This window comes from Oncorhynchus mykiss, chromosome 12 (genome assembly GCF_013265735.2).
Source record: "Oncorhynchus mykiss isolate Arlee chromosome 12, USDA_OmykA_1.1, whole genome shotgun sequence".
Taxonomy (NCBI): Eukaryota; Metazoa; Chordata; class Actinopteri; order Salmoniformes; family Salmonidae; genus Oncorhynchus; species Oncorhynchus mykiss.
In genome coordinates, this window is record NC_048576.1 from 101,506,501 (window position 1) to 101,528,469 (window position 21,969).

The window sequence follows — 21,969 nt, forward strand, 5'->3', positions numbered from 1 at the left end:
ACAACTAAACAGAGATCCAACATGTTGGTTGTGGTTAACACAGTGACAACTAAACAGAGATCCAACATGTTGGTTGTGGTTAACACAGTGACAACTAAACAGAGATCCAACATGTTGGTTGTGGTTAACACAGTGACAACTAAACAGAGATCCAACATGTTGGTTGTGGTTAACACAGTGACAACTAAACAGAGATCCAACATGTTGGTTGTGGTTAACACAGTGACAACTAAACAGAGATCCAGCATGTTGGTTGTGATTAACACAGTAATTCTTGAAGGTCAGATGTTCTCTTTTATTAATTATCTCTTAGAAAACAAACATTTACTACCAGACATAGAAACAGTCAGGTGATTTAATGCATCACATGAATATGTAGTCCTGATTTATATTTTTCACCTTTTGTCCATAATAATAATAACATAATATAATAATAACAATATAATATATAATTATATTAATAATAATGTCTCACTTTCTCTTTTAATAATTTCTCTCATTCTAGTGTGTTGCTTTGTTCAACAGGTATGATATTATGATGCTGTTACTGAATTCAGTTCATAATATTAATGTTAAGAAAAGTCTGTTCAGTGGTTTCATACCAAATTACACAGGAAGCAGGAGCTCATTGGAATTTAGAAAATAACAAATGTTCTGATATTCTGAAAGACGATTTACAATTTATACATAAAACATACACAAATTGTAAAATAACCGCGATATAGGAATATATGAACAACATGTTATAATGTGACTTGACTACACCCAGTTAGCTATATGAACAACATGTTATAATGTGACTTGACTACACCCAGTTAGCTATATGAACAACATGTTTTAATGTGACTTGACTACACCCAGTTAGCTATATGAACAACATGTTATAATGTGACTTGACTACACCCAGTTAGCTATATGAACAACATGTTATAATGTGACTTGACTACACCCAGTTAGCTATATGAACAACATGTTATAATGTGACTTGACTACACCCAGTTAGCTATATGAACAACATGTTATAATGTGACTTGACTACACCCAGTTAGCTATATGAACAACATGTTATAATGTGACTTGACTACACCCAGTTAGCTATATGAACAACATGTTATAATGTGACTTGACTACACCCAGTTAGCTATATGAACAACATGTTATAATGTGACTTGACTACACCCAGTTAGCTATATGAACAACATGTTATAATGTAACTTGACTACACCCAGTTAGCTATATGAACAACATGTTATAATGTGACTTGACTACACCCAGTTAGCTATATGAACAACATGTTATAATGTGACTTGACTACACCCAGTTAGCTATATGAACAACATGTTATAATGTGACTTGACTACACCCAGTTAGCTATATGAACAACATGTTATAATGTGACTTGACTACACCCAGTTAGCTATATGAACAACATGTTATAATGTGACTTGACTCCACCCAGTTAGCTATATGAACAACATGTTATAATGTGACTTGACTACACCCAGTTAGCTATATGAACAACATGTTATAATGTGACTTGACTACACCCAGTTAGCTATATGAACAACATGTTATAATGTGACTTGACTACACCCAGTTAGCTATATGAACAACATGTTATAATGTGACTTGACTACACCCAGTTAGCGCCATTTTGTATGATTGAACTGTCACGTAGCTGTCCCAGGTGAAATGGACTGTTACATCTGAGTGTTTTACTGTCATTCACTATACTAAAATAACACCAGACATTTAATGTATCTACTGTTAGGAGTGTTATACTGTCATTCACTATACTAACATTACACCATACATTTAATGTATCTACTGTTAGGAGTGTTATACTGTCATTCACTATACTAACATTACACCATACATTTAATGTATCTACTGTTAGGAGTGTTATACTGTCATTCACTATACTAACATTACACCATACATTTAATGTATCTACTGTTAGGAGTGTTATACTGTCATTCACTATACTAACATTACACCATACATTTAATGTATCTACTGTTAGGAGTGTTATACTGTCATTCACTATACTAACATTACACCATACATTTAATGTATCTACTGTTAGGAGTGTTATACTGTCATTCACTATACTAACATTACACCATACATTTAATGTATCTACTGTTAGGAGTGTTATACTGTCATTCACTATACTAAAATAACACCAGACATTTAATGTATCTACTGTTAGGAGTGTTATACTGTCATTCACTATACTAACATTACACCATACATTTAATGTATCTACTGTTAGGAGTGTTATACTGTCATTCACTATACTAACATTACACCATACATTTAATGTATCTACTGTTAGGAGTGTTATACTGTCATTCACTATACTAAAATAACACCAGACATTTAATGTCTCTACACACTTTACAATAATCCCTGGGAAGAGTCTTACCTTGTAGCCTGAATTCACAACCAGAACATGTCAAGTCATTGAGATATTTTCCGTTGTGTTGAGAGAGAACCTTCCTGATGACAAGTGTCTCTGTATCTATATTCTAGGTACAGTTGATCTCTGGATGTAATAATATCTGGTCAAAGTCTAGAGACACAACACCATAGTATATCATAACCATAACAACAGTTGGCCAGTAAAGGCCATGGAATACTATAAAACAGGGTTCGTCAACTAGGTTTGGCTTCGGGACAATTGTTTTCTGAGTTAAAGTCAGTGGGCCAGAACATAATTAGCATATAATATTATCACAATTAATAGGCTGAGTTAATGAATAGGCTAAATTAATGAATAGGCTGAGTTAATGAATAGACTGAATTAATGAACAGGCTGAATTAATGAACAGGCTGAATTAATGAGCAGGCTTAATTAATGAGCAGGCTGAATTAATGAACAGGCTGAATTAATGAACAGGCTGAATTAATGAACAGGCTGAATTAATGAACAGGCTGAATTAATGAATAGGCTGAATTAATGACTAGGCTGAATTAATGAATTGGCTACACTACAAATTTAACAACATGTTTAACACATGTGATTAGTACATAATACATTCAGTGACAATAAAATAATTTAGATCTGATTAAGTTCATAAAATCACCAGTATCTCGGTATTATGAATCTTAGCATGATACTTTCAAAGTGTCCTTCCCGCCCCAGACAGAGACCTTCCCGCCCCCAGACAGAGGCCTTCCTGCCCCAGACAGAGACCTTCCTGCCACAGACAGAGGCCTTCCTGCCCCAGACAGAGGCCTTCCTGCCCCAGACAGAGGCCTTTCCGCCCCAGACAGTGTCCTTCCCGCCCCCAGACAGTGTCCTTCCTGCCCCAGAGAGAGAGACCTTCCTGCCACAGACAGAGGCCTTCCTGCCCCAGAGAGAGACCTTCCTGCCCCAGACAGAGGCCTTCCCACCCCAGACAGAGGCATTTCTGCCCCAGACAGTGTCCTTCCCGCCCCCAGACAGTGTCCTTCCCGCCCCCAGACAGTGTCCTTCCTGCCCCAGACAGAGGCCTTCCCGCCCCAGCAGAAACATGTAATCATTAACTACAAGCTACAAACACGACAGTAGAATCCTCCTTCGTGGCCTGACCCAACAACAGAAGGTCACAAGTGCCTTCCTAAAAGCATCATGGGTACTAACCAAACACAACATGCCCTTCACAGACGAGGAGCTATTCAAAAAGTGCATGGTTACAGTTTTGGAGTAATTGGCCACAGACAAGTCTATGGATAGCATAATTGCGTCTGTCAAACAGGTGCCCCTTGTCTGCTTCAACAACCGGACACCGTGTCCATGCTCTGAAGGATGACGTGCATAGGATTGTTCTGGAAGGGCTCAGTCAGGCTGAGCATTTTCCCCTGGCTATTGATGAGAGAACTGTTGTTCCCCTGGCTATTGATGAGAGAACTGTTGTTCCCCTGGCTATTGATGAGAGAACTGTTGTTCCCCTGGCTATTGCTGAGAGAACTGTTGTTCTTCTGGCTATTGATGAGATAACTGTTGTTTCCCTGGCTATTGATGAGAGAACTGTTGTTCTCCTGGCTATTGATGAGAGAACTGTTGTTCTTCTGGCTATTGATGAGATAACTGTTGTTTCCCTGGCTATTGATGAGAGAACTGTTGTTCTCCTGGCTATTGATGAGAGAACTGTTGTTCTCCTGGCTATTGATAAGAGAACTGTTGTGCCCCTGGCTATTGATGAGAGAACTGTTGTTTCCCTGGATATTGATAAGAGAACTGTTGTTCCCCTGGCTATTGATGAGATAACTGTTGTTCCCCTGGCTAGTGATGAGAGAACTGTTGTTCCCCTGGCTATTGATGAGAGAACTGTTGTTCCCCTGGCTATTGATGAGAGAACTGTTGTGCCCCTGGCTATTGATGAGAGAACTGTTGCATTTGTTACATACATTAAAACAATCCCACGTTATAAATTAAAATGTAGCTGTGATTCAAACGAAAGAACGATGGAGCAACAAGAATTGATTAATCAGAAAATTCAGAAAGAATCCCAGCTGAGACACAGGCCATAGAAATGTAAAGGTCATTTCAGACTAAGCCGACATATGCAGTGTTTACTGTGAATGCAGTCTCCGTGAAGGAGGAACATCTCCTTTAAATGTCAACAACTTGTAGGCCTATGTCTGCTGTATATGAATATGTGTAGCCTGGCCTATATGATGAGTAACGTTATATTCAACCAGCCCATGTAGTGTTTCAGGCGTTCAGACAGTGAAAACTGATGCGTTTTAAGCTCTCGCCCAAAGCCTGTTGTCTTGGCATGTGGACATAAACTTTCTGATCAATCAAATATGTTCTTATTCTACTCATTACAAGTCTCTAGTAGCACAATCAAGCTGTTTCCCCAGTTTACTGAGGAGTATATTCAACCCCAGCTAAAATACTACAGACCAATTTATTAAATAAAGTCCACCACTGTCAGAGTCCTCAACTGTAGTGAGAAAATTGTGTCATAGGTTTAATCTGTTACTCCATCAATATCACCATCGTTGTTGTAGTCATCACCCTAAGCCTCATTCATCTATTCCTCCATCAATATCACCATCGTTGTTGTTGTCATCACCCTCAGCCTCATTCATCTATTCCTCCATCAATATCACCATCGTTGTTGTTGTCATCACCCTCAGCCTCATTCATCTATTCCTCCATCAATATCACCATCGTTGTTGTTGTCATCACCCTCAGCCTCATTCATCTATTCCTCCATCAATATCACCATCGTTGTTGTAGTCATCACCCTCAGCCTCATTCATCTATTCCTCCATCAATATCACCATCGTTGTTGTAGTCATCACCCTCAGCCTCATTCATCTATTCCTCCATCAATATCACCATCGTTGTTGTAGTCATCACCCTCAGCCTCCTTCATCTATTCCTCCATCAATATCACCATTGTTGTTGTAGTCATCACCCTCAGCCTCCTTCATCTATTCCTCCATCAATATCACCATTGTTGTTGTAGTCATCACCCTCAGCCTCATTCATCTATTCCTCCATCAATATCACCATCGTTGTTGTAGTCATCACCCTCAGCCTCCTTCATCTATTCCTCCATCAATATCACCATCGTTGTTGTAGTCATCACCCTCAGCCTCATTCATCTATTCCTCCATCAATATCACCATCGTTGTTGTAGTCATCACCCTCAGCCTCATTCATCTATTCCTCCATCAATATCACCATTGTTGTTGTAGTCATCACCCTCAGCCTCCTTCATCTATTCTTCCATCGATATCACCATCGTTGTTGTAGTCATCACCCTCAGCCTCATTCATCTATTCCTCCATCAATATCACCATCGTTGTTGTAGTCATCACCCTCAGCCTCCTTCATCTATTCCTCCATCAATATCACCATCGTTGTTGTAGTCATCACCCTCAGCCTCATTCATCTATTCCTCCATCAATATCACCATCGTTGTTGTAGTCATCACCCTCAGCCTCATTCATCTATTCCTCCATCAATATCACCATTGTTGTTGTAGTCATCACCCTCAGCCTCATTCATCTATTCCTCCATCAATATCACCATTGTTGTTGTAGTCATCACCCTCAGCCTCATTCATCTATTCCTCCATCAATATCACCATCGTTGTTGTAGTCATCACCCTCAGCCTCATTCATCTATTCCTCCATCAATATCACCATTGTTGTTGTAGTCATCACCCTCATCCTCATTCATCTATTCCTCCATCAATAGCACCATCGTTGTTGTAGTCATCACCCTCAGCCTCATTCATCTATTCCTCCATCAATATCACCATCGTTGTTGTAGTCATCACCCTCAGCCTCATTCATCTATTCCTCCATCAATATCACCATCGTTGTTGTAGTCATCACCCTCAGCCTCATTCATCTATTCCTCCATCAATATCACCATCGTTGTTGTAGTCATCACCCTCAGCCTCATTCATCTATTCCTCCATCAATATCACCATTGTTGTTGTAGTCATCACCCTCAGCCTCATTCATCTATTCCTCCATCAATATCACCATCGTTGTTGTAGTCATCACCCTCAGCCTCATTCATCTATTCCTCCATCAATATCACCATCGTTGTTATAGTCATCACCCTCAGCCTCCTTCATCTATTCCTCCATCAATATCACCATCGTTGTTGTAGTCATCACCCTCAGCCTCATTCATCTATTCCTCCATCAATATCACCATCGTTGTTGTAGTCATCACCCTCATCCTCATTCATCTATTCCTCCATCAATATCACCATCGTTGTTGTAGTCATCACCCTCAGCCTCATTCATCTATTCCTCCATCAATATCACCATCGTTGTTGTAGTCATCACCCTCAGTCTCATTCATCTATTCCTCCATCAATGTCACCATCGTTGTTGTAGTCATCACCCTCAGCCTCATTCATCTATTCCTCCATCAATATCACCATCGTTGTTGTAGTCATCACCCTCAGCCTCATTCATCTATTCCTCCATCAATATCACCATCGTTGTTGTAGTCATCACCCTCAGCCTCATTCATCTATTCCTCCATCAATATCACCATCGTTGTTGTAGTCATCACCCTCAGCCTCATTCATCTATTCCTCCATCAATATCACCATCGTTGTTGTAGTCATCACCCTCAGCCTCATTCATCTATTCCTCCATCAATATCACCATTGTTGTTGTAGTCATCACCCTCAGCCTCATTCATCTATTCCTCCATCAATATCACCATCGTTGTTGTAGTCATCACCCTCAGCCTCCTTCATCTATTCCTCCATCAATATCACCATCGTTGTTGTAGTCATCACCCTCAGCCTCCTTCATCTATTCCTCCATCAATATCACCATTGTTGTTGTAGTCATCACCCTCAGCCTCATTCATCTATTCCTCCATCAATATCACCATCGTTGTTGTAGTCATCACCCTCAGCCTCATTCATCTATTCCTCCATCAATATCACCATCGTTGTTGTAGTCATCACCCTCAGCCTCATTCATCTATTCCTCCATCAATATCACCATCGTTGTTGTAGTCATCACCCTCAGCCTCATTCATCTATTCCTCCATCAACATCACCATCGTTGTTGTAGTCATCACCCTCAGCCTCATTCATCTATTCCTCCATCAATATCACCATTGTTGTTGTCGTCGACATCATAATAGTCATTATCCACTTCCTGGATGTCCTCCACATCATAGTTTCTGTCCTCAATAAACCCCCATCTGAACAATTCAAATTGTCCTTCTGCCTGCTGGAGCTCATCAAGCTTTCCAGCAAGGACAGCGCTTGCCCCAAGACAAAATCCATATTGCTCTGTGTAATGTTGTTATTCCTCCACGATCAGTGCCTGCTCCTGTGAGTGGAACATCTGACAGTGAAGACATCATCCTCATTGTAGCGCTTCTCTTCACAAAGAGCACAAAGAGCCTTTGCTTGAGGTGAACCTTCCCATCATCCTCTGCTCCTCCTGCTGTCCAGGACCAAGCAGTGCTGTCCACCTGCACTTCATCCTCGTACCGTGTCTCCTCAGGTTGTAGTCCTTCACATGTTTTTATGCTACTACGACCGTGGCCTTTTGGACAGGCGGTTGGCAATATAATAATCATTGATAACAGATAATCAATACCTTGACCATCTATTGATAACAGATAATCAATACCTTGACCATCTATTGATAACAGATCATCAATACCTTGACCATCTATTGATAACAGATAATCAATACCTTGACCATCTATTGATAACAGATAATCAATACCTTGACCATCTATGGATAACAGATAATCAATACCTTGACCATCTATTGATAACAGATAATCAATACCTTCACCATCTATTGATAACAGATAATCAATACCTTGACCATCTATTGATAACAGTTTAAACAGACAGAAAATATGTTCAAGGAAATCTAATCTAACAAAAAAACATTCAGAAATGACAGAAGCTGCTATGCAATAACTCTGTTACCATCCAACAACAGATCATTAGCAACAGAAACCAAGTTCGGAAACATATACAAATACACATTATTATTGTGTTTGTCCTCCCAGAATGATCATAGAACTGGTATGAGTTGACTTGTTCCTATTGTTGAATATATACAGTGGGGAGAACAAGTATTTGATACACTGCCAATTTTGCAATGTAATTTTTGTATCATAGGTACACTTCAACTGTGAGAGACGGAATCTAAAACAAATATCCAGAAAATCACATTGTGTGATTTTTAAGTAATTAATTTGCAAAAAAAACAACACTGTCTCCTCCAATTTCCTTGTTTTGGGTTTGGACCTGATGGCGTTGCCTGCTTGAAATCCATGGCAACCCCCCAAAAAATCACTAACTATCACCGTACAGAACTGTCCGTGTCCACGTGTGGCACTAAGCATATTGTCCGGTTACGCGCAGAGTGGGCTGAGGTGGACTTGGAGAATAAAGATGGTTCTACGGTGTTGAGACACCGAAGTTTATTGTTCAGACTTTTTTTTCTCTTTACGGTCAGGGACAGTATGAGTGTAGCCAGGTCCTTGTTTACGGTCAGGGACAGTATGAGTGTAGCCAGGTCCTTTTCTCTCTCTATCCTTGTTTACGGTCAGGGACAGTATGAGTGTAGCCAGGTCCTTGTTTACGGTCTGGGACAGTGTGAGTGTAGCCAGTTTAACACAGTTGCTACCTCAGATTATGAGCCTAGCAGGTGTCGTGAATTAGTTATTTAGTCCCTACAGAAGGCCACAGGGAGGAGCAAGAGAGCTATAAACCCATACTGTTTTTTGCCTTAAAAGCCTAAACCTAACAATCAATCAAATGTATTTATGAAGCCCTTTTTACATCAGCAGATGTCACAATGTGCTATATGGGAACTCCAACCCTACGTGTAACCTATTTTAGCCTTAACCCCTAACCCTACCTATTACAAACTTTAGCCTTAACCCCTAACTCTACCTATTACAAACTTTAGCCTTAACCCCTAACTCTACCTATTACACACTTTAGCCTTAACCCCTAACTCTACCTATTACACACTTTAGCCTTAACCCCTAACTCTACCTATTACACACTTTAGCCTTAACCCCTAAGTCTACCTATTACACACTTTAGCCTTAACCCCTAACTCTAGGTATAACCTATTTTAACCCCTAACTCTAGGTATAACCTATTTTAACCCCTAACCCTAGGTATAACCTATTTTAACCTTAACCCTAGGTATAACCTATTTTAACCCCTAACCCCTAACTCTAGGTATAACCTATTTTAGCCTTAACCCCTAACTCTAGGTATAACCTATTTCAACCTTAACCCATAACCCTAGGTATAACCTATTTTAACCTTAACCCCTAACTCTAGGTATAACCTTTTTTTTTAAACCCTAACCCCTCACCCTAGGTATAACCTATTTCAACCTTAACCCCTAACCACTAACTCTAGGTATAACCTATTTTAACCTTAACCCCTAACCCCTAACTCTAGGTATAACCTATTTTAACCCCTAACTCTAGGTATAACCTATTTTAACCCCTAACTCTAGGTATAACCTATTTTAACCCCTAACTCTAGGTATAACCTATTTTAACCTTAACCCCTAACCCCTAACTCTAGGTATAACCTATTTTAACCCCTAACTCTAGTTATAACCTATTTTAGCCTTAACCCCTAACTCTAGGTATAACCTATTTTAACCCCTAACTCTAGGTATAACCTATTTTAACCCCTAACCCCTAACTCTAGTTATAACCTATTTTAGCCTTAACCCCTAACTCTAGGTATAACCTATTTTAAACTTAACCCCTAACCCTAGGTAAATTATCAGATGTTAAATGAGTTTAACATGGTGGACCATATAACCAATAAGCCTTATCACCTGTATCAACTTATGCAGCATAGTGGCTATAAACACGATCCGAACGACCAGACCACTAGGAGGTGTCCACATGGTCTGATAAACTCTCCTAACAACCAGACCACTAGGAGGTGTCCACATGGTCTGATAAACACTCCTAACAACCAGACCACTAGGAGGTGTCCACATGGTCTGATAAACACTCCTAACAACCCCACCACTAGGAGGTGTCCACATGGTCTGATAAACACTCCTAACAAACCCACCACTAGGAGGTGTCCACATGGTCTGATACACTCTCCTAACAACCAGACCACTAGGAGGTGTCCACATGGTCTGATAAACACTCCTAACAACCCCACCACTAGGAGGTGTCCACATGGTCTGATATACACTCCTAACAACCCCACCACTAGGAGGTGTCCACATGGTCTGATAAACTCTCCTAACAACCAGACCACTAGGAGGTGTCCACATGGTCTGATAAACACTCCTAACAACCAGACCACTAGGAGGTGTCCACATGGTCTGATAAACACTCCTAACAACCCCACCACTAGGAGGTGTCCACATGGTCTGATAAACACTCCTAACAACCCCACCACTAGGAGGTGTCCACATGGTCTGATAAACACCCCTAACAACCCCACCACTAGGAGGTGTCCACATGGTCTGATGAACACTCCTAACAAACAGACCACTAGGAGGTGTCCACATGGTCTGATAAACACTCCTAACAACCTCACCACTAGGAGGTGTCCACATGGTCTGATAAACACTCCTAACAACCCCACCACTAGGTGTCCACATGGTCTGATAAACACTCCTAACAACCCCACCACTAGGAGGTGTCCATATGGTCTGATAAATACTCCTAACAACCCCATCACTAGGAGGTGTCCACATGGTCTGATTAACACTCCTAACAACCCCACCACTAGGAGGTGTCCACATGGTCTGATAAAGACTCCTAACAACCCCACCACTAGGAGGTGTCCACATGGTCTGATAAACACTCTTAACAACCAGACCACTAGGAGGTGTCCACATGGTCTGATAAACATTCCTAACAACCCTACCACTAGGAGGTGTCCACATGGTCTGACAAACACTCCTAACAACCCCACCACTAGGAGGTGTCCACATGGTCTGATAAACACTCCTAACAACCAGACCACTAGGAGGTGTCCACATGGTCTGATGAACACTCCTAACAACCCCACAACTAGGAGGTGTCCACATGGTCTGATCAACACTCATAAACACCAGACCACTAGGAGGTGTCCACATGGTCTGATAAACACTCCTAACAACCCCACAACTAGGAGGTGTCCACATGGTGTAATAAACACTCCTAACAACCAGACCACTAGGAGGTGTCCACATGGTCTGATAAACATTCCTAACAACCCTACCACTAGGAGGTGTCCACATGGTCTGATAAAACACTCCTAACAACCCCATCACTAGGAGGTGTCCACATGGTCTGATAAACACTCCTAACAACCGGACCACTAGGAGGTGTCCACATGGTCTGATCAACACTCCTAAACACCAGACCACTAGGAGGTGTCCACATGGTCTGATAAACACTCCTAACAACCAGACCACTAGGAGGTTTCCACATGGTCTGATAAACACTCCTAACAACCCCACCACTAGGAGGTGTCCACATGGTCTGATAAACACTCCTAACGACCAGACCACTAGGAGGTGTCCACATGGTCTGATAAACACTCCTAACAACCAGACCACTAGGAGGTGTCCACATGGTCTGATAAACACTCCTAACAACCCCACCACTAGGAGGTGTCCACATGGTCTGATAAACACTCCTAACGACCAGACCACTAGGAGGTGTCCACATGGTCTGATAAACACTCCTAACAACCAGACCACTAGGAGGTGTCCACATGGTCTGATAAACACTCCTAACAACCAGACCACTAGGAGGTGTCCACATGGTCTGATAAACACTCCTAACAACCAGACCACTAGGAGGTGTCCACATGGTCTGATGAACACTCCTAACATCCCCACCAATAGGAGGTGTCCACATGGTCTGATAGACACTCCTAACAATCAGACCACTAGGAGGTGTCCACATGGTCTGATAAACACTCCTAACAACCAGACCACTAGGAGGTGTCCACATGGTCTGATTAACATTCCTAACAACCAGACCACTAGGAGGTGTCCACATGGTCTGATAAACACTCCTAACAACCCCACCACTAGGAGGTGTCCACATGGTCTGATAAACACTCCTAACAACCCCACCACTAGGAGGTGTCCACATGGTCTGATAAACACTCCTAACAACCCCACCACTAGGAGGTGTCCACATGGTCTGATAAACACTCCTAACAACCCGACCACTAGGAGGTGTCCACATGGTCTGATTAACACTCCTAACAACCTCACCACTAGGAGGTGTCCACATGGTCTGATAAACACTCCTAACAACCCCACCACTAGGAGGTGTCCACATGGTCTGATAAACACTCCTAACAACCCCACCACTAGGAGGTGTCCACATGGTCTGATAAACACTCCTAACAACCCCACCACTAGGAGGTGTCCACATGGTCTGATAAACACTCCTAACAACCCCACCACTAGGAGGTGTCCACATGGTCTAATAAACACTCCTAACAACCCCACCACTAGGAGGTGTCCACATGGTCTGATAAACACTCCTAACAACCCCACCACTAGGAGGTGTCCACATGGTCTGATAAACACTCCTAACAACGCCACCACTAGGAGGTGTCCACATGGTCTGATAAACACTCCTAACAACCCCACCACTAGGAGGTGTCCACATGGTCTGATTAACACTCCTAACAACCAGACCACTAGGAGGTGTCCACATGGTCTGATAAACACTCCTAACAACCCCACCACTAGGAGGTGTCCACATGGTCTGATTAACACTCCTAACAACCCCACCACTAGGAGGTGTCCACATGGTCTGATTAACACTCCTAACGACCAGACCACTAGGAGGTGTCCACATGGTCTGATAAACACTCCTAACAACCCCACTACTAGGAGGTGTCCACATGGTCTGATAAACACCCCTAACAACCCCACCACTAGGAGGTGTCCACATGGTCTGATAAACACTCCTAACAACCAGACCACTAGGAGGTGTCCACATGGTCTGATAAACACTCCTAACAACCAGACCACTAGGAGGTGTCCACATGGTCTGATAAACACTCCTAACAACCAGACCACTAGGAGGTGTCCACATGGTCTGATAAACACTCCTAACAACCAGACCACTAGGAGGTGTCCACATGGTCTGATTAACACTCCCAACAACCCCACCACTAGGAGGTGTCCACATGGTCTGATAAACACTCCTAACAACCCCACCACTGGGAGGTGTCCACATGGTCTGATAAACACTCCTAGCAACCAGACCACTAGGAGGTGTCCACATGGTCTGATAAACACTCCTAACAACCCCACCACTAGGAGGTGTCCACATGGTCTGATAAACACTCCTAACAACCCCACCACTAGGAGGTGTCCACATGGTCTGATAAATACTCCTAACAACCCCACCACTAGGAGGTGTCCACATGGTCTGATAAACACTCCTAACAACCCCACCACTAGGAGGTGTCCACATGGTCTGATAAATACTCCTAACAACCCCACCACTAGGAGGTGTCCACATGGTCTGATTAACACTCCTAACAACCCCACCACTAGGAGGTGTCCACATGGTCTGATTAACACTCCTAACAACGCCACCACTAGGAGGTGTCCACATGGTCTGATAAACACTCCTAACAACCCCACCACTAGGAGGTGTCCACATGGTCTGATAAACACTCCTAACAACCAGACCACTAGGAGGTGTCCACATTCTGATAAACACTCCGAACAACCAGACCACTAGGAGGTGTCCACATGGTCTGATAAACACTCCTAACAACCAGACCACTAGGAGGTGTCCACATGGTCTGATAAACACTCCTAACAACCAGACCACTAGGAGGTGTCCACATGGTCTGATAAACACTCCTAACATCCCCGCCACTAGGAGGTGTCCACATGGTCTGATAAACACTCCTAACAACCAGACCACTAGGAGGTGTCCACATGGTCTGATAAACACTCCTAACAACCCCACCACTAGGAGGTGTCCACATGGTCTGATAAACACTCCTAACAACCAGACCACTAGGAGGTGTCCACATGGTCTGATAAACACTCCTAACAACCCCACCACTAGGAGGTGTCCACATGGTCTGATATACACTCCTAACAACCCCACCACTAGGAGGTGTCCACATGGTCTGATAAACTCTCCTAACAACCAGACCACTAGGAGGTGTCCACATGGTCTGATAAACACTCCTAACAACCAGACCACTAGGAGGTGTCCACATGGTCTGATAAACACTCCTAACAACCCCACCACTAGGAGGTGTCCACATGGTCTGATAAACACTCCTAACAACCCCACCACTAGGAGGTGTCCACATGGTCTGATAAACACCCCTAACAACCCCACCACTAGGAGGTGTCCACATGGTCTGATGAACACTCCTAACAAACAGACCACTAGGAGGTGTCCACATGGTCTGATAAACACTCCTAACAACCTCACCACTAGGAGGTGTCCACATGGTCTGATAAACACTCCTAACAACCCCACCACTAGGTGTCCACATGGTCTGATAAACACTCCTAACAACCCCACCACTAGGAGGTGTCCATATGGTCTGATAAATACTCCTAACAACCCCATCACTAGGAGGTGTCCACATGGTCTGATTAACACTCCTAACAACCCCACCACTAGGAGGTGTCCACATGGTCTGATAAAGACTCCTAACAACCCCACCACTAGGAGGTGTCCACATGGTCTGATAAACACTCTTAACAACCAGACCACTAGGAGGTGTCCACATGGTCTGATAAACATTCCTAACAACCCTACCACTAGGAGGTGTCCACATGGTCTGACAAACACTCCTAACAACCCCACCACTAGGAGGTGTCCACATGGTCTGATAAACACTCCTAACAACCAGACCACTAGGAGGTGTCCACATGGTCTGATGAACACTCCTAACAACCCCACAACTAGGAGGTGTCCACATGGTCTGATCAACACTCATAAACACCAGACCACTAGGAGGTGTCCACATGGTCTGATAAACACTCCTAACAACCCCACAACTAGGAGGTGTCCACATGGTGTAATAAACACTCCTAACAACCAGACCACTAGGAGGTGTCCACATGGTCTGATAAACATTCCTAACAACCCTACCACTAGGAGGTGTCCACATGGTCTGATAAAACACTCCTAACAACCCCATCACTAGGAGGTGTCCACATAGTCTGATAAACACTCCTAACTACCGGACCACTAGGAGGTGTCCACATGGTCTGATCAACACTCCTAAACACCAGACCACTAGGAGGTGTCCACATGGTCTGATAAACACTCCTAACAACCAGACCACTAGGAGGTTTCCACATGGTCTGATAAACACTCCTAACAACCCCACCACTAGGAGGTGTCCACATGGTCTGATAAACACCCCTAACAACCCCACCACTAGGAGGTGTCCACATGGTCTGATGAACACTCCTAACAAACAGACCACTAGGAGGTGTCCACATGGTCTGATAAACACTCCTAACAACCTCACCACTAGGAGGTGTCCACATGGTCTGATAAACACTCCTAACAACCCCACCACTAGGTGTCCACATGGTCTGATAAACACTCCTAACAACCCCACCACTAGGAGGTGTCCATATGGTCTGATAAATACTCCTAACAACCCCATCACTAGGAGGTGTCCACATGGTCTGATTAACACTCCTAACAACCCCACCACTAGGAGGTGTCCACATGGTCTGATAAAGACTCCTAACAACCCCACCACTAGGAGGTGTCCACATGGTCTGATAAACACTCTTAACAACCAGACCACTAGGAGGTGTCCACATGGTCTGATAAACATTCCTAACAACCCTACCACTAGGAGGTGTCCACATGGTCTGACAAACACTCCTAACAACCCCACCACTAGGAGGTGTCCACATGGTCTGATAAACACTCCTAACAACCAGACCACTAGGAGGTGTCCACATGGTCTGATGAACACTCCTAACAACCCCACAACTAGGAGGTGTCCACATGGTCTGATCAACACTCATAAACACCAGACCACTAGGAGGTGTCCACATGGTCTGATAAACACTCCTAACAACCCCACAACTAGGAGGTGTCCACATGGTGTAATAAACACTCCTAACAACCAGACCACTAGGAGGTGTCCACATGGTCTGATAAACATTCCTAACAACCCTACCACTAGGAGGTGTCCACATGGTCTGATAAAACACTCCTAACAACCCCATCACTAGGAGGTGTCCACATGGTCTGATAAACACTCCTAACTACCGGACCACTAGGAGGTGTCCACATGGTCTGATCAACACTCCTAAACACCAGACCACTAGGAGGTGTCCACATGGTCTGATAAACACTCCTAACAACCAGACCACTAGGAGGTTTCCACATGGTCTGATAAACACTCCTAACAACCCCACCACTAGGAGGTGTCCACATGGTCTGATAAACACTCCTAACGACCAGACCACTAGGAGGTGTCCACATGGTCTGATAAACACTCCTAACAACCAGACCACTAGGAGGTGTCCACATGGTCTGATAAACACTCCTAACAACCCCACCACTAGGAGGTGTCCACATGGTCTGATAAACACTCCTAACGACCAGACCACTAGGAGGTGTCCACATGGTCTGATAAACACTCCTAACAACCAGACCACTAGGAGGTGTCCACATGGTCTGATAAACACTCCTAACAACCAGACCACTAGGAGGTGTCCACATGGTCTGATAAACACTCCTAACAACCAGACCACTAGGAGGTGTCCACATGGTCTGATGAACACTCCTAACATCCCCACCAATAGGAGGTGTCCACATGGTCTGATAGACACTCCTAACAATCAGACCACTAGGAGGTGTCCACATGGTCTGATAAACACTCCTAACAACCAGACCACTAGGAGGTGTCCACATGGTCTGATTAACATTCCTAACAACCAGACCACTAGGAGGTGTCCACATGGTCTGATAAACACTCCTAACAACCCCACCACTAGGAGGTGTCCACATGGTCTGATAAACACTCCTAACAACCCCACCACTAGGAGGTGTCCACATGGTCTGATAAACACTCCTAACAACCCCACCACTAGGAGGTGTCCACATGGTCTGATAAACACTCCTAACAACCCGACCACTAGGAGGTGTCCACATGGTCTGATTAACACTCCTAACAACCTCACCACTAGGAGGTGTCCACATGGTCTGATAAACACTCCTAACAACCCCACCACTAGGAGGTGTCCACATGGTCTGATAAACACTCCTAACAACCCCACCACTAGGAGGTGTCCACATGGTCTGATAAACACTCCTAACAACCCCACCACTAGGAGGTGTCCACATGGTCTGATAAACACTCCTAACAACCCCACCACTAGGAGGTGTCCACATGGTCTAATAAACACTCCTAACAACCCCACCACTAGGAGGTGTCCACATGGTCTGATAAACACTCCTAACAACCCCACCACTAGGAGGTGTCCACATGGTCTGATAAACACTCCTAACAACGCCACCACTAGGAGGTGTCCACATGGTCTGATAAACACTCCTAACAACCCCACCACTAGGAGGTGTCCACATGGTCTGATTAACACTCCTAACAACCAGACCACTAGGAGGTGTCCACATGGTCTGATAAACACTCCTAACAACCCCACCACTAGGAGGTGTCCACATGGTCTGATTAACACTCCTAACAACCCCACCACTAGGAGGTGTCCACATGGTCTGATTAACACTCCTAACGACCAGACCACTAGGAGGTGTCCACATGGTCTGATAAACACTCCTAACAACCCCACTACTAGGAGGTGTCCACATGGTCTGATAAACACCCCTAACAACCCCACCACTAGGAGGTGTCCACATGGTCTGATAAACACTCCTAACAACCAGACCACTAGGAGGTGTCCACATGGTCTGATAAACACTCCTAACAACCAGACCACTAGGAGGTGTCCACATGGTCTGATAAACACTCCTAACAACCAGACCACTAGGAGGTGTCCACATGGTCTGATAAACACTCCTAACAACCAGACCACTAGGAGGTGTCCACATGGTCTGATTAACACTCCCAACAACCCCACCACTAGGAGGTGTCCACATGGTCTGATAAACACTCCTAACAACCCCACCACTGGGAGGTGTCCACATGGTCTGATAAACACTCCTAGCAACCAGACCACTAGGAGGTGTCCACATGGTCTGATAAACACTCCTAACAACCCCACCACTAGGAGGTGTCCACATGGTCTGATAAACACTCCTAACAACCCCACCACTAGGAGGTGTCCACATGGTCTGATAAATACTCCTAACAACCCCACCACTAGGAGGTGTCCACATGGTCTGATAAACACTCCTAACAACCCCACCACTAGGAGGTGTCCACATGGTCTGATAAATACTCCTAACAACCCCACCACTAGGAGGTGTCCACATGGTCTGATTAACACTCCTAACAACCCCACCACTTGGAGGTGTCCACATGGTCTGATTAACACTCCTAACAACGCCACCACTAGGAGGTGTCCACATGGTCTGATAAACACTCCTAACAACCCCACCACTAGGAGGTGTCCACATGGTCTGATAAACACTCCTAACAACCAGACCACTAGGAGGTGTCCACATTCTGATAAACACTCCGAACAACCAGACCACTAGGAGGTGTCCACATGGTCTGATAAACACTCCTAACAACCAGACCACTAGGAGGTGTCCACATGGTCTGATAAACACTCCTAACAACCAGACCACTAGGAGGTGTCCACATGGTCTGATAAACACTCCTAACATCCCCGCCACTAGGAGGTGTCCACATGGTCTGATAAACACTCCTAACAACCAGACCACTAGGAGGTGTCCACATGGTCTGATAAACACTCCTAACAACCCCACCACTAGGAGGTGTCCACATGGTCTGATAAACACTCCTAACAACCAGACCACTAGGAGGTGTCCACATGGTCTGATAAACACTCCTAACAACCCCACCACTAGGAGGTGTCCACATGGTCTGATAAACACTCCAAACAACCCCACCACTAGGAGGTGTCCACATGGTCTGATAAACATTCCTAACAACCCCACCACTAGGAGGTGTCCACATGGTCTGATAAACACTCCAACAACCCCACCACTAGGAGGTATCCACATGGTCTGATAAACACTCCTAACAACCAGACCACTAGGAGGTGTCCACATGGTCTGATAAACACTCCAACAACCCCACCACTAGGAGGTGTCCACATGGTCTGATAAACACTCCTAACAACCCCACCACTAGGAGGTGTCCACATGGTCTGATAAACACTCCTAACAACCCCACCACTAGGAGGTGTCCACCGTTGCATCAGTTTGTATCACATTTCAATGATTAAACTGGTCAGATTGCTTGTGATTAGAGTGTTGGGCCAGTAACCGAAAGGACACTGGTTCAAATACCTGAGCTGGATGATGAATGTGTGAATTATCTTGTCATCTCTTTGGCTAACCACATTGGAACATTCTAGTGTTGAAGGACATGAACTGGCAGAACAGGTTTCAGAAAAGTATGGAGTCATTGTTTTCAGGAAGGTGTAACCATGACGATAGGCAGACTAAGGGAATGGGTATCCACCTGAACTACTGCCCTACAGAGACAAACAGCCACCTGAACTACTGTCCTACAAAGACAAACAGCCACCTGAACTACTGTCCTACAAAGACAAACAGCCACCTGAACTACTGTCCTACAAAGACAAACAGCCACCTGAACTACTGTCCTACAGAGACAAACAGCATCTACACAAACAGTGAATCTGAAAAAAATGGCCTTAAAGTTTGTTTTCTAGTCCATGCATATCAACCATGACCACTGATCTGACCTATGACCCCTAAGTACTGATACTACACTCTGCCTTGGTCTGACCTATGACCCCTAAGTACTGATACTGCACTCTGCCTTGGTATGACCTATGACCCCTGAAAAAAATGGCCTTAAAGTTTGTTTTCTAGTCCATGCATATCAACCATGACCACTGATCTGACCTATGACCCCTAAGTACTGATACTACACTCTGCCTTGGTATGACCTATGACCCCTAAGTACTGATACTGCACTCTGCCTTGGTATGACCTTAAACAGCTGTCTGGGTAATGAAACAGCAAAGTGCAGCATCTAGAAATCTAAATGTGTTGATCCAGATTTATTGTTGTTTTTCTGTTTGATGGAAACAGTTTGAGTTCTAACTACATTCCAACTGTATTTAATGGTGTTATGTAGTTGTGTTGTCATGTTGTATTGTAGTAACCCTCAACTGTATTTAATGGTGTTATGTTGTTGTGTTGTCATGTTGTGAATGTTGTATTGTAGTAACCCTCAACTGTATTTAATGGTGTTATGTAGTTGTGTTGTCATGTTGTATTGTAGTAACCCTCAACTGTATTTAATGGTGTTATGTAGTTGTGTTGTCATGTTGTATTGTAGTAACCCTCAACTGTATTTAATGGTGTTATGTAGTTGTGTTGTCATGTTGTATTGTAGTAACCCTCAACTGTATTTAATGGTGTTATGTAGTTGTGTTGTCATGTTGTATTGTAGTAACCCTCAACTGTATTTAATGGTGTTATGTAGTTGTGTTGTCATGTTGTATTGTAGTAACCCTCAACTGTATTTAATGGTGTTGTGTAGTTGTGTTGTCATGTTGTCATGTTGTATTGTAGTAACCCTCAACTGTATTTAATGGTGTTATGTAGTTGTGTTGTTATGTTGTATTGTAGTAACCCTCAACTGTATTTAATAGTGTTATGTAGTTGTGTTGTCATGTTGTGAATGTTGTATTATAGTATGCCTAACCCTCAACATTTTCTCGTGATGGAGAGAGACACCAAACAAGACACAGAGACAGCAACAGAATAGGATATGATGGAGAGAGACACAGACAAGACACAGACACAGCAACAGAGGAATAGGATATGACGGAGAGAGACACCAGACAAGACACAGAGACAGCAACAGAATAGGATATGATAGAGAGAGACACCAGACAAGACACAGACACAGCAACAGAATAGGATATGATAGAGAGAGACACCAGACAAGACACAGACACAGCAACAGAATAGGATATGATGGTGAGACATCAGACAAGACACAGAGACAGCAACAGACGACACAGAGAAAGTGATGGAGAGAGACAGAAGAATAGAGTTCCAGACAGTTGTAGAATGTATTCCAAGGCACATTGTAAGAACTATAAAGAGAGAGGGAGTGGGAGAGAGAACAGGCAGAACCTGATATGTAAATGAGCAGAGCAAATGAAAGTAACTTTAGACGACCTGATGATCATCCAGACTGTGTTTCTATTGAGAGAGGAAAGGTAAGACGACGATTGTTATGTGTATTCATATAGTTGATGATATTGTTGTGTCTATTCATATAGTTGATGATATTGTTGTGTGTATTCATATAGTTGATGATATTGTTATGTG

At 43.6% G+C, this 21,969-nt stretch overlaps 1 protein-coding gene across 1 annotated transcript in view; it reads left to right on the top strand.

The window, feature by feature from the left end:
• The window catches only part of LOC110510646 (NLR family CARD domain-containing protein 3-like), a 305,788-nt gene that overhangs the window by 206,594 nt on the left and 77,225 nt on the right, over positions 1–21,969 (top strand). The gene's annotated exons all lie outside the window — the stretch shown is intronic.